Here is a 13,665-nt window from a genome sequence, read left to right as displayed (position 1 = left end):
TCTTCTGGATGGACTACGAACTTAAGACTTAAAACACAGACACTAGAGATGTTTCTCTACACTTGGGCACCGGAGTGCCAGCTTTACCTCACCCACAGGAAGCGGGTGCATAGGTCTCGAAGTGCATCGGGTTTCATCTATCTGTTCAATGGAGCCTGGTGACAAAGATGCTGCAGGCGGTCGGTCCAGAAGAGATGCGGTGGATCCAAGGGTGGATCGGAGTTGTAGAAGACCTGAAAGCAGAGGGGACAGTGTTCACAGTCACTAGCCAGTGACCAGCGTGGCACCAGGTAGGTACCAGGCGATGTCGGGTGCAAACAGGTGAAGAAGTGTAGCTTGTCTCTGCAGCCACGTGGTCCCTGAAGGTCGACAACGTCCAGGAGTCGATTTACGAGCTGTCCCACGCAGGCTCTCGCTGTCGGCGGTGTCGGTGACTCAAAAGGAGCAAACAAGCCTTGGCAAAAGCAGGAGTCATGGAAAATGAAGTAAGCTGATGGTTCTGACCAGCAAGGTCAGAGGGGCTGCTCCTTTGGAGGGCAGCAGGGGCCAGTCTGGGGCAACCAGACTAGCATTGTAGTTTTCAAGTTAAGTTGCCAAAATGGCCACTAGCCAACGGGCCAGGGACCGGGCAGGCGTGTCAAGCTGCAAAGTGCAGAGGGGCCCCACGCAGATCGTGGAGATGCTGGAGGGCTCACCTTTGGTGCAGATGCTGCTCGGATGTTGGGCTTCTCAGGTCCCAAAGCACAACTTGGAGGGAGCCTCTGTTGTCGCGCTTGCAGCTTGTCGTGGGTCTTTCAAGATGGCTGGCTCCACGTGTCTCGGTGCCTCCACGGGTTCCTTCTTTGCAGGGACTGTGGATCGGGCTGTGGGAGGTCTGGAGGTCCAGTTCTTGTCGGGCTCTGGGCTCGGGCTCTGGCAGGAGGCGGCAGCAAAGCAGACGTCGACTAGCTGGTTGGTGCTTGCGTTAGCAAGATAGTCACTCCCTGACCATAGGGGAGATTTCCTTCTGTCCTCTGTGCAGCAGAGCGTCGAAGTTCCCGTCTTCTTCTTTGTAGTAAGTTGATTCCAGGATGTCTGAAGTCTTAGGACACAGCTCCTACCTTTAAGCGGATTCTAGGGGCCGGACTACCTGCTAGGTCCCTCCCTAAGGGTGGGACCAGGAAGGGGGGTGGTTACACCCCCAATCCATTGTCCAGCTCACCCCAGGTCCGGGGCTGGTGTGCCCCAGGACCGGTTTGAACTGGCATATGCACCGAGGCTCCTTGTGAGTCTCAGGCATATCTGATTCTATTCAAGCCCTACCTGACCAATACACAAAATCCTGTCTGAGGTGGTGCTCGCACCTCCCCTGGCAGGAAACCCTTTGTCCACGTCTCCCAAACTGGAAGGACTCCCAGCAGCAGGAGGGCAGACTTGTGTCTGTGGTGGCAGCGTCCATTTTGTGGAGCTGAGGCTATGTCTGATTTTACCCGGGTTTCAGGTACTGTACATGTCGTGTCCCTCTAGAAGGGTGGAATGCTAACCCCGTCGCCAGAGTTGGCGAGGGGTTAGTATTCCAATTCATATGACACCTTACTCGACATGTTTTGATAAAGCCAAACCAAAGATAGCATTTAACCGCGAGGTTCATAATGCACTTAAGAGTATATGGTATGGCGATATCTGGAAACGGTAGAAGGAAGTTGTTCCGACCACTGCACACAGGCTCAGCTCATGCCAGAGCACCATCTCACATGTAACCAAGCACTCTGCCTTCAGGATTGTTAAGGCCTGCCATAGGAGTGACTTATAGGTTAACATGTGTCCCATTTAAGGTTAGGTATAGGTATACTACACCTAAGTAAGAGGTGGATACACCAACTTACCCCAGCTGAGTGATCAGCCAGTTGTGTCAAATTGTTAGGCCAGGCCAGGGGTGGCATAATACATGCTTCAGCCCCTGGTAGGCCTTAGATACACAAACGCCCTGGGTACCTAGTGTACACTGGTACAGGGGCTCACAGGGTGATCCAATTACAATTGGTTATGCACCTGGTGTGCATAGTGTCAATTTAGTAGAGAGAACAGCAGGCTGGGGGTCTGATTAGCAGGCCCACAGCCTCAATATGTCAAAAACCAGTGAAGCAAAAAGCAAACATTTGGGGTGACCATAGGATAGCAGACCCTACTCTCCTACAATGCCAAACAGGAAGGGCGCTTTCTGAAGCTTCCTGTTCCCGACGGACTTCTAAGACGCCGGTTCCTAGCTACGAATTAGGTAATTGTTTTCCTTTACCGTTGCGTGGACTGTTCCCCTGTCTAAAGCACATCAAGCCAATTATTTTACTATTTGGACTAAAGCGTACTTCCATCTTATTACAGTTTCGCCGCTTGCGACAGAAGACGCTGCACGCCCATCTGGCACACTGTTTATGAGGAATCTCCCCGCTTCCAACCAAGGTATGCTTCTTTTCGAGTCCATATACACAAACTGCTTTTTCGGTATTAATAACACCATGCGCTCCCTGGGACATAATCGTCCTTGCTATTTTGGATCTACACACCAATTTTTACTTAATTCTCCTTTGTTCCAGCACGAGTTGGACCACATTGTGAGATTTCCATCGTAAAGGATTTATTCCTCCTGTTTTCCATCTATTTCTTCCCCTGGGCCTCATCTAATAACGAGGTATTTTCCGCCATCTGGCACTTTTAATTAACTTTCAACGTATTAATTTTCGGAGCTAGCAGTACCGATCAAGACTAGCCTGTTCTTGTTGTTTCTTTCCTTCCAGTGTGCCCTCCTCTTGACATCCTGTTAGGACACTTGCCTTTCACCTTTTGCCGGGTAAGTCCAGGCGCAGAGATCAGGCGGTTGGGGGTATTTGCACTCACTTTCTAGAGTAATCCACTTACCTATGCCTTTCTCTTCTTCTTTCAGTGTTATGGCCCTGATGAGAACCCCATCTTTAAACTAACGGGGTTCGAAACGCGTAGGCCTTCCTTCTTGTGTTCTCCTGTCATATGTATTTCAAGTCCGCCTCTGTTGTTCTGATTCTCGGTAGTTTCAAAATGATGTTAAACTTAACAAATTGAATATACTTTTGTGGACACCTTAACAGGCGGGACTTACTTCAAGTTGTTACGGACGGAGACACCTTTGGTGTTTTCTATTAGAACCAAAGGTTTTTTTAATTTAACTGTGTGTATTAGTGGTGTGTGTGAATGAGGAGTGGTGTACGATTGTTTGTCAGAATTGTACCTTTGCCATTAAGTCAGTAGAGTTCCAGTTTTGTTTTGAATGTACTTATTTGTGTCCTTAATTCTTTTTCTTATGTGTACATCAGTTGTCATTATGTTTGTGTGTCCAGATTATATTCTCGTGATAATTAATTCACTGTGTAAAAAATAGATCTTTTGCGATTAAATACTATTAATTAGTACGCCCGTAGTTGTTTTTCTTTTCTTCTACGGTCAAATAGCTCAATGATTTGTCAGCATTGGCACTCGTGGTAGTTGTATTTTTTCCTCCTGTGGAGCGGCATATAAAAACCGACACATTCCGAGGTTTATGAAACCTTGTAAATCTGGAAATGCATTAGAATTCATGAATATAACATGGGAAACTCCACTGCAACAAACCTGGTACGGCTCATCGCGCAGAGTTATGCGTGAAAGAAGAACATATTTACAAGGTAAGGAAAAGCCATGCATCGTGAATTTGCTTGGCAAAGTAATATAGGCCACCACACTGTGCCAGCATCGTGAGAGCCTTGCAAATGAGGCTCATCCTCTATCTCCAAATGTTGAAAAAAAAATTAAAAATGACATTTACTTTTTGAAAAGAATTAATGCATACATAGATGTACATCTGCCAAATGTATTCTTCATACATATTTGACCTTTACATATTGCCAGAGGTATAATTTAAAATTATATATATATATATATATATAATTGTTGACATGTAAGACTGAATTTGCTATATATGTCCTCACTTGTCCATGCAACCTGAAGTACATAGGCAGCACGAAACTAGCGGTACGAAAACGCATTTTACAACACTTGCGTGCGATCACCAACCAAGACAACACCTACCCCGTGGCTCGTCATTTTAGAGAAGTTCACAGTAGTGATAACAAGGGTTTAAGCTACTATGTAATAGACTGCATTGAACCCAGTAGAAGGGGTGGGGATCGCGAGTCCAATCTCCGCAAATTGGAAACACGGTACATCCTGCAACTTAACACTAAGGTCCCCGCAGGCTTAAACATGACAGAGGACTTGCATACATGCTTGGGTTGATTTTACATTTTTATACCGCTTTTTAATGGGAAACCTTTTATCTGATGTGTTCTTAGCCATTTTTTACTAATTTTAGTCATTTGTCTTAACCCTATGAAATATGTAATTTTTAGGTTATTTATTTAGTATTTTACTATTTATTATTGACAAAGTGTACTTTTCTTATGTAAAATTTGCGTGATTTGCACATCCCGATCCCATTATGGATTCTTGTGTTCCCTTGCCTATGACTCAACCCCGCACTCATTACCACCCATAAGCTGTCTATTTGACTAAGGTAGCTGGATCATTCTGGCATAGCAACAGGGTCCCACCGCTGTCCTTTTGCTGTGAATGATCCCTCTGTGAATTAGCTAATTCTCTCCACACGGAGTCTATTTTATCCGTGATATTGCCTTTTATGCTGCCCACCTACCTATTATGTGTTCCCTCAATTGCTTACCATATCCCTGTGCTACATCTGGATGAGAACTGCATTTTTTCATGCCCATATTACTTAGGACATGCAGTATTTCTAAGCATTTGAGCTCAGGCACTCTAATTGTATGTTTAATTGTATGTTTACATTTTTATCAGTATATTTTTCTTGCACTATTCACTTTACTATTTAGATTGGTCTATGGGGCAACCTGGATTAATCACATAAAAAAAATGTTATCTCAAATTTTTTTTACTATATATTTATATATTTATATATTTGTATGTATGAGATATGCAGTATTATGTCATTACGGTCTGACGAATATTCTGTGAATCCGCTTATTGGTATCATGGTAATCCTGAGCAACTGGTTAATCCACATTTCCATGCCTCACAGTTGACAGTTGCTCCCATCCTTTCCAGACTTTCAGAGCATTTATGCCGACATTGTAACTCATTACTTGCTTGATTATTTATTTATTTATTTACATGTCGATTTAGGATCACTTGTAAATCTGTGATTGGATATTTCTTCTCTTTTTACCAATGATGTTTGTTGGAAGGCGGACCCCGAGGAGTCGGCGAGACCACCAAGGGGGGCCCTCCCACTGTATGAAGTAGCCGAGCGCTGCCGAGAAGTCTCCTGAGAGATCCTTCTCCTATCACGTACTAGCACAGTAACACCACCACACAGGACTCAAGGAGGTTGTCTCAAGACAGAAAAGGCTTTATCATCAATAAGAAGGTTACGAGGTCAATATTTAGACGAAGGGATCGAGGGATCCACCAAAAGTCTCAATGTCTCTTTGGAAGGGTAGGGGTAGTGGGACAGTCTTTGGCAGGGATGCGGTACGAGGGTACCTGGGGCCCAGTTCTTCTTCTCAAGCTGGATGACCTCCGACCTCGGAGGGGTCGAGCCGCGACGGTGTCAGCAGGGCTCCGGCGTACAGTTCAGGGAGAGCCGCGATTCGATCAGCAGGGCTCTCAAGGTGTTTTCTGCTCAGCTCGAGCCGCGACGTCGTCAGCAGGGCTCCGAGGAAGGTTTCAGCGAGGGTGGGCCGCGACAGCGTCAGCAGGGCTCCGATGTTCCGAGTGGCTTCAAAATGTTCACAAGAAGGAGCCGCGACGCAGTCCGCAGGGCTCGTGATGGTTCCGACAAAAGTTCTTCTCCGTAGGGTCAGCCGCGATTCAATCAGCAGGGCTCTGGATTCCGGGATACAACTGCCGATCTGTGGCGGGGTCACCCCAGATATAGGACTGGAGCCCTTTGATGTCCGGACCCAGGCGCCCGAGGGGGCAGAGAGGCCGGGTGGAGGTGGCCAGACGCCCAGCAGGAGTGGCGCCAGGCCCGAGAGAGTTGCAGGCCGATCACACCTAGGGATGGGAGGACAGTTGGGGGTCCCATCGATACTGTCCTCCGCCGGGGGCGATGAATGGTCCCTGCGGCGCCCCCTGGCCAGTTCGTGGTGCCTGGATGTCGGGGCTTCGCTGGGGTCGAGGCCGGGTTGAGCAGGGACGCGCTGGCTGGTGCATAGTGTGACGTGGATGCCAACAAGATGGCGGAGCCACGAGGAGGATGCGACCGCGTGCAGCTCCGGGTGAAGGGCCTTGGTGCAGTTCAGACGGGTGGCACGTGAAGGCCGGGGCGGGGAACGGGCACAATCCATAGGGTTAGGGACCACGCCACGAGGCCGGGTCCAACAGGCGTCCCCCCCAGCCGAAGGCATGGAGAGTCACCTATCTCCTTGGGGATTCTCCTCGTCAAGGTGGAAGAAGCGGGACAGGCCGTCGGCGTTGGCGTGGTCATTGCCGGGCCGGTGTTCGACGTCAAAGTCCATCCCTTGTAGCGAGATGGACCACCGCAGTAGCTTGGGGTTCTCGCCCCGCATTTGCATTAACCACCGCAAGGGCCGGTGGTCAGTCTGGACCCGGAAGTGGGTGCCAAAGAGGTAGGGCCGGAGCTTCTTGAGGGCCCACACCACAGCGAAGGCCTCACGCTCAATAGTGCTCCAGCGTTGCTCTCGGGGCAGTAGTCGTCGGCTGATGAAGGCCACTGGTCGGTCGAGCCCCTTTTCATCGGCTTGGGATAGGACAGCCCCGATCCCATACTCGGAGGCGTCCGTCTGTACCACAAACTCTTTCTGGTAGTCCGGGGCTTGCAGCACCGGAGCAGTGCACATGGCTGACTTTAAGGTGTCAAAGGCTGTTTGGCAGCGGGGTGTCCAGTGCACCTTCTTGGGCTGCTTTCTGGACGTTAACTCTGTGAGGGGGCCAACAATGCTCCCATAGTCCCGGATAAACCGCCGGTAGTATCCGGTGAGGCCCAGGAACGCCCGGACAGCGGTCTGGGTAGTGGGGGGTTCCCAGGACTGGATGGCATCTATCTTTGCTTGGAGGGGGGCCACCTGCCCGCTCCCCACTTGATGGCCCAGGTAGGTCACGGATCCGTGGCCGACTTGGCATTTGCTGGCCTTGATTGTGAGCCCGGCCCGCTGGAGGGCGGCCAGGACGGCTTTCAGGTGAAGGAGGTGCTCTGCCCAGTGGTTGCTGTATATGGCAATATCATCTAGGTAGGCCGCGCTGAAGGCCTCAAGCCCGGCCAAAACCTTGTTCACCAGTCTCTGGAAGGTGGCCGTGGCGTTCTTCATTCCGAAGGGCATTACCCGAAAGTGGTAATGGCCATCCGGGGTCGAAAAGGCGGATCTTTCTTGGGCGCCGGGGGTGAGCTGGATTTGCCAGTACCAGGCGGTGAGGTCCAGCGTGCTCAAGTAGCGAGCGGCCCCCAGGCGGTCGATGAGTTCATCGGCCCGGGGTATCGGGTGGGCGTCGGTCTTGGTTACAGCATTCAGGGCTCGGTAGTCCACGCAGAATCGCAACTCTGGGGGGTGGCCGGGAGCTGCGGCCTTGGGCACCAGGACGACAGGGCTGGCCCACGGGCTGTCGGAGGGTTCGATGACCCCCAGGGTCAGCATCTTCGTTACTTCGGCCTGGATGCAGGCCCGCACTCGGTCAGGCACCCGGTAGGCTCTGTGTCGCACGGGGTGGCTCTCCCCGGTGTCGACGTCGTGGACGCACCAGTGGGTCACCCCCGGGGTGAGGGAGAAGAGGGCTGCGTAGTCCCGCAGCAGTCGCTGGCAGTCATGGCGCTGTTCTGGAGTCAGGGAAGAGGTGAGTTGGACCCCTTCGATCGATCCGTCCTGAATGTTGGACTGCAAGAGGTCGGGCAGGGGTTCGGAGTCGTCCTCGCCCCCCTCGTCGGTTGCCAGCAGCAGGCTCAGTTCGGTCCGGGCAAAGTGGGGTTTTAGCCGGTTCGCATGTAAGACCCGGAGGGGGTTCCGGGGGGACTCTAGGTCGACCAGGTAGGTGACGGGACTTTTCTTCTCCACTACCTTGAAGGGCCCGGTCCACTTGTCCTGGAGGGCGCCGGGTTCGACCGGGGCCATGACCCATACTTTCTGTCCGGGCTCGAATTCTACGGTAGAGGAGTTCCGATCGTACCACCGCTTCATGTCCTCCTGGCTGGCCTCGAGGTTGGCTTCGGCCATGGCTCGGAACTTGCGGGTCTGGTTCCGGAGAGTCAGGAGGTATCGGTAGACGTCAGGAGGGGCGCCTTGGGGCTTCATTTCCCAACCCTCCTTGCCCAGGCTGAGCGGTCCGCGGACCGGGTGTCCGTACAATAGCTCGAACGGGCTGAACCCCAGGGATTTCTGCGGGACCTCCCGATAGGCAAACAGGAGGCACGGCAGCAGAACATCCCATCTCCGCCTGAGGGGCTCTTCCAGGCCCTGGATCATCCCTTTTAATGTTCGGTTGAACCGCTCAACCAGTCCGTTCCCCTGAGGGTGATAGGGGGTCGTGAACTTGTATGTGACCCCGCACTGCTGCCACAGGGACCGCATGTACCTGGAGATAAAGTTCGTGCCGCGGTCGCTCACCACTTCGCGGGGAAATCCCACTCGGGAGAAGGTCCCCATCAAGGCCCGGCCTACCACAGGGGCCGTTATAGTTCTGAGCGGGACCGCCTCCGGGTACCTGGTGGCGTGGTCCACGAGGACCAGGATGAAGCGGTGGCCCAGGGCGGTTTGAGGATCCAGGGGCCCCACAATATCGATTCCGACCCGTTCGAACGGGGTGCTGATGGCTGGAAAGGGCTGGAGGGGGGCCTTGACCCGACCCCCCGTCTTCCCGCTGGCTTGGCAGGTCTGGCAGGACCGGCAGTGGTTGTCCACGTCTTTCCCCATCCGGGGCCAGTAGAAGTGGGTCACCAGACGGCTGTACGTTTTGTCTTGCCCCAAGTGTCCGGCGAGGGGCACATCATGTGCCAGGTTGAGAAGGAACTCCCGGAAGCGGAGGGGGACCACCAACACGCGGCCGGCCCCGAGTTCTGCCACTTTCTGTTCGCTGTACAACAGGCCCTCGGCCCAGTAGACCCAGTGGGTGCCGGTCCGGTCGCCGTTGGCTTGCGCGGTCGCCTGTTGTCGGATCCCTTCGAGAGAGGGACAGGACTGCTGTTCTTGCTGGAACTGCTCTCGGGTGGGGCCCCCTTCATGTCGCCATTGTGTCAGTTCTGGTAGGGCGCTCGGGGACGCCATCTCTTCGGGGGAGGATTCGCTGGTCCCAGGGTCGGTGTCCGCCTCCTCCTCGCTGCTGGTGGTAGGGGGTGTGAGCCCCTCGGCTGGGGCGGCCCCGGAGGTCGAGGATGAGCTGGAGGCCCGGGCGGTCATGGACCGGGTGATGGCGCAGGCCCAGTCAGCCTGTCCCAACATCCGGAGGTGCTCCCGTCGCTCCACTTGAGCCCAGGGGGAACTTTCCAAGTCGTTCCCCAGGAGACAGTCGACAGGGGCGTCGTCGCGCACCGTCACTTTCAGCAGGCCCGTCACCCCTCCCCACTCGAAGGGGACCAGGGCCATCTGGCACAGGCTTTCACTGTTGTCGGCCGCCCGTACGGGGCACAGGACATTCGGTAGAATCTGTTCAGGGGTCACCAGGTGGCAGCGGACAGCGGTGATACTGGCGCCTGTGTCACGAAGGGCTTCGGCCCGTTGTCCATTGACCGTGACCTGCTGCCGGTACTTCTGGGTTTTGCTTGGGATGGGGGTACAGGGTACCATTTCTCGGCTACCCAGGCAGACCAGGGACATGGCTGCAGGTTCCCACTCAGTGTTTCCTCGGTCGAGGGCCTCCTCTTCCTCTTCTCCTTCTCCCAGGGCGGCGGCCGCCAGCTGTCGGGGCGGGGGCCCGCCGGCCCCGTTTCTTCGGTTCAGGGGGCAGACCGGATCGCTGGCATAGTGTCCGGTCTGTTGGCAGCCGTAGCAGGTCACTGGTGGCCGTGGTCCGGGTCTGGCCGGGGGCGCCCCCCTTCGGGCTAGGCTCGGGGAGAGTTGTTGCTGCGGTGGCCCTCGAGGGGGGCTCCTGGGGGCCCCGGCGGGAGGGTCTCGGTTCCTGTTCAGCCCTCCCCCTCCACCGCGCTGGCGGGGGGGTCCGGTGGGGTTCCTCTGGTACTCCCCCATTAAGTTCCGGGGGACCCGAGAATTGACCCATCGATCGGCCTCGACGGCGAGTTTTCGGGGGTCGGTCATTTTGCTGTCGAGGAGGTGCTGTCTCAGTTCCACAAAGCAATTGTTGGAGAGGTGCTCCCACACGATGAGGTCGACCAACTGCCCGTAGGTCGTGACTTTGCTCCCTTTGATCCACCCTTCTAGGGCCCGACTAAAAAAGTCCACATATTCCACCCAGGTGGTGCCCGGGATTTTCTTGCAGTCTCTGAACCGCTGGCGGTACATTTCCGCGGTGAGCCCGTAGCGGGTGAGCAGGGCCTCCTTCATGTGATCGTAGGAGGTCATCACCTCCTCCGGCAGCTGGAGCAGCGTGTCTCGACCCTCACTCAGGAACCGCCCCCACAGGCCCGCGCCCCAGTCTTTTCGGGGCACCCGATGAGAGGTCATGGCCACTTCGTAGGCCTTGAACCATTGCTGGATGTCGTCATTCTTGTAATACTCCTTGACGACCTCTTTCGGGATATGTACCTTGGTCTCGGAAGGCGGTAGAGTGTCTCTAGTACTGGGGGTGTTGGTCCCTCCGTTCTTGGCCTTGATCTCGAGCTCCTTGAGACTGCGCTCGTGCTCAAGAGTCAGTTTCTTCTCCTCCAACTCCCGGTGTCGTCTCTTCTCCTCGATCTCCTCTTGAAGCCTTAGCTGTTCTAGGGCCAGTTTCTTTTCTGCCAGCTGGATTCGCCGTCCAGCCGCAGTCGTGCGAGCTCTAGCTCGTGGCTCCGGACCTTCTCCCGCTCTCGTATTTCGTCTTCGGAGAGGCCGGTTTCCAGGCTCTTTCTTCCTCCAGTTGCCGAAGTCAGTGTGGTCGCTGTGGTCTCAGTCAGGGGCAGGGGACCTTCTTCCTGGGAGGGGCCTGCCCCGGCCTCCCACCATGCCCTTAGAGCCTTCTGCATCTCCTCTTTGGTACCTAGGCCGGTGGTTGCAATGCCTTTGTCCTTGCAGAACTGCTTTAATTCTTTGTGCGTATATTCCTCCAGCCGTTCGGGCTGGAACTCCATTGTCGCGTTGTTTTCCTGGCTGCTCATGATGCTGTTCGTTCGGATGGGTAGCTAGTGGGTACTGGCTGGTACGTATTGCGTTCGGCTCGGATCCCGTCGCTGGCCACCAAATGTTGGAAGGCGGACCCCGAGGAGTCGGCGAGACCACCAAGGGGGGCCCTCCCACTGTATGAAGTAGCCGAGCGCTGCCGAGAAGTCTCCTGAGAGATCCTTCTCCTATCACGTACTAGCACAGTAACACCACCACACAGGACTCAAGGAGGTTGTCTCAACACAGAAAAGGCTTTATCATCAATAAGAAGGACACAAGGTCAATATTTACACGAAGGGATCGAGGGATCCACCAAAAGTCTCAATGTCTCTTTGGAAGGGTAGGGGTAGCGGGACAGTCTTTGGCAGGGATGCGGTACGAGGGTACCTGGGGCCCAGTTCTTCTTCTCAAGCTGGATGACCTCCGACCTCGGAGGGGTCGAGCCGCGACGGTGTCAGCAGGGCTCCGGCGTACAGTTCAGGGAGAGCCGCGATTCGATCAGCAGGGCTCTCAAGGTGTTTTCTGCTCAGCTCGAGCCGCGACGTCGTCAGCAGGGCTCCGAGGAAGGTTTCAGCGAGGGTGGGCCGCGACAGCGTCAGCAGGGCTCCGATGTTCCGAGTGGCTTCAAAATGTTCACAAGAAGGAGCCGCGACGCAGTCCGCAGGGCTCGTGATGGTTCCGACAAAAGTTCTTCTCCGTAGGGTCAGCCGCGATTCAATCAGCAGGGCTCTTGATTCCGGGATACAACTGCCGATCTGTGGCGGGGTCACCCCAGATATAGGACTGGAGCCCTTTGATGTCCGGACCCAGGCGCCCGAGGGGGGCGGAGAGGCCGGGTGGAGGTGGCCAGATGCCCAGCAGGAGTGGCGCCAGGCCCGAGAGAGTTGCAGGCCGATCACACCTAGGGATGGGAGGACAGTTGGGGGTCCCATCGATACTGTCCTCCGCCGGGGGCGATGAATGGTCCCTGCGGCGCCCCCTGGCCAGTTTATGGTGCCTGGATGTCGGGGCTTCGCTGGGGTCGAGGCCGGGTTGAGCAGGGACGCGCTGGCTGGTGCATAGTGTGACGTGGATGCCAACAAGATGGCGGAGCCACGAGGAGGATGCGACCGCGTGCAGCTCCGGGTGAAGGGCCTTGGTGCAGTTCAGACGGGTGGCCCGTGAAGGCCGGGGCGGGGAACGGGCACAATCCATAGGGTTAGGGACCACGCCACGAGGCCGGGTCCAACAATGTTGTATCCTTTTCTGTGTCTATGACCGCACACGCAGGTGATTCCCCCCATGTGACCAACAATTTCACTTTAAATTTGTAACTTCACGAGCTAATAGCTGTCATGTGATCAAGGCTCCACGGAGCCGAAACGTTATGGCCGTCGCTCTGGGTAATAAATGAAACCAGCACCATTACCAGGCTCGTGTACTTACTTCTTTGGCAGTTGAAGGACTTTCAAGGCTGATGGGAGTAGTCTTCTTGATATATATATATATATATATATATATATATATATATATATATATAAAAATAAACAAGCCTCCAGTTACCGGAGCCCCCGACCCTTCGTGGCAGCCTCTTCACAAATGGGCACGGAGAAGCCCATCCATAAACACAGCAAACAACAAGAGGCTCAATACTGGCACAAAATATATATATATATATATATTCACAGAAAAAAACATAGGTTTCAGGCACGTTATAGTTAGGAATTAGCATTTAAAAAACCTCAGAAATTCACTGAAAAAAACATAGGTTTCAGGGGTGTTATAGTTAGCTGGACTTTTCACTTGTACAAAACCATTGAAATTCCCCTGTTATAGTTAGTTCAGCTAACTATAACTCGCGCGCCCGCAATGCACTGCTGATGACGTCACATATTACATCACTCATGACATGGTCAGTGACATCACTCATGACATCACTGATGACATCTCAAATGACATCACTGATGACATCACTGATGACATCATCCAGTGAATATGTGTTTTTCTGAAAATTAAATATGTTTTATATATGTATATCTCAAGGTCGATGGAAGAATAAATGGGTATATAAGTATCTAAATGGATGATTTGTTTTTGAAAAATTGATTGTGTAACTGACTAAGTGTATCATAGTGAATACATGGCTTAGTGAGCAATGTTTAAATATGTAAATATCTGTATCAGTCTCTCACTTTGTGTATAAGTGGCTGCATGGATTGGTGAGTAGCTACATGGGTGTCTATATAGGTTATTAGTTGGTTTTTTGAGTATCAGTCTGAGTGTCTGCATGGTTCGGTGGGGGGTATTACGTAGTGCATAGTTGCATGAATGAGTGACTCACTGTTTGTATGTGTTGAAGACAGCATGTGTGCAGGACTGTATGGGTGGATGAGTGTGTGTA

The 13,665-nt window shown here is 53.4% G+C and overlaps 1 long non-coding RNA gene across 1 annotated transcript; it reads left to right on the top strand.

Moving 5' to 3' along the window:
* The first annotated feature begins 2,354 nt into the window (after positions 1-2,354).
* Positions 2,355-3,023, top strand: LOC146830021 (uncharacterized). Its single transcript, XR_014961126.1, has 4 exons — positions 2,355-2,439; positions 2,574-2,668; positions 2,775-2,827; positions 2,921-3,023. It is a non-coding gene; the product is annotated as an uncharacterized LOC146830021 (long non-coding RNA).
* Positions 3,024-13,665: the final 10,642 nt, after the last annotated feature.

Source organism: Triturus cristatus, chromosome 5_1 (assembly GCF_964204655.1).
Source record: "Triturus cristatus chromosome 5_1, aTriCri1.1, whole genome shotgun sequence".
Taxonomy (NCBI): domain Eukaryota; kingdom Metazoa; phylum Chordata; class Amphibia; order Caudata; family Salamandridae; genus Triturus; species Triturus cristatus.
The sequence above is the reverse complement of the archived record's forward strand: the minus strand, read 5'-3'. Positions and strand labels throughout refer to the sequence as shown.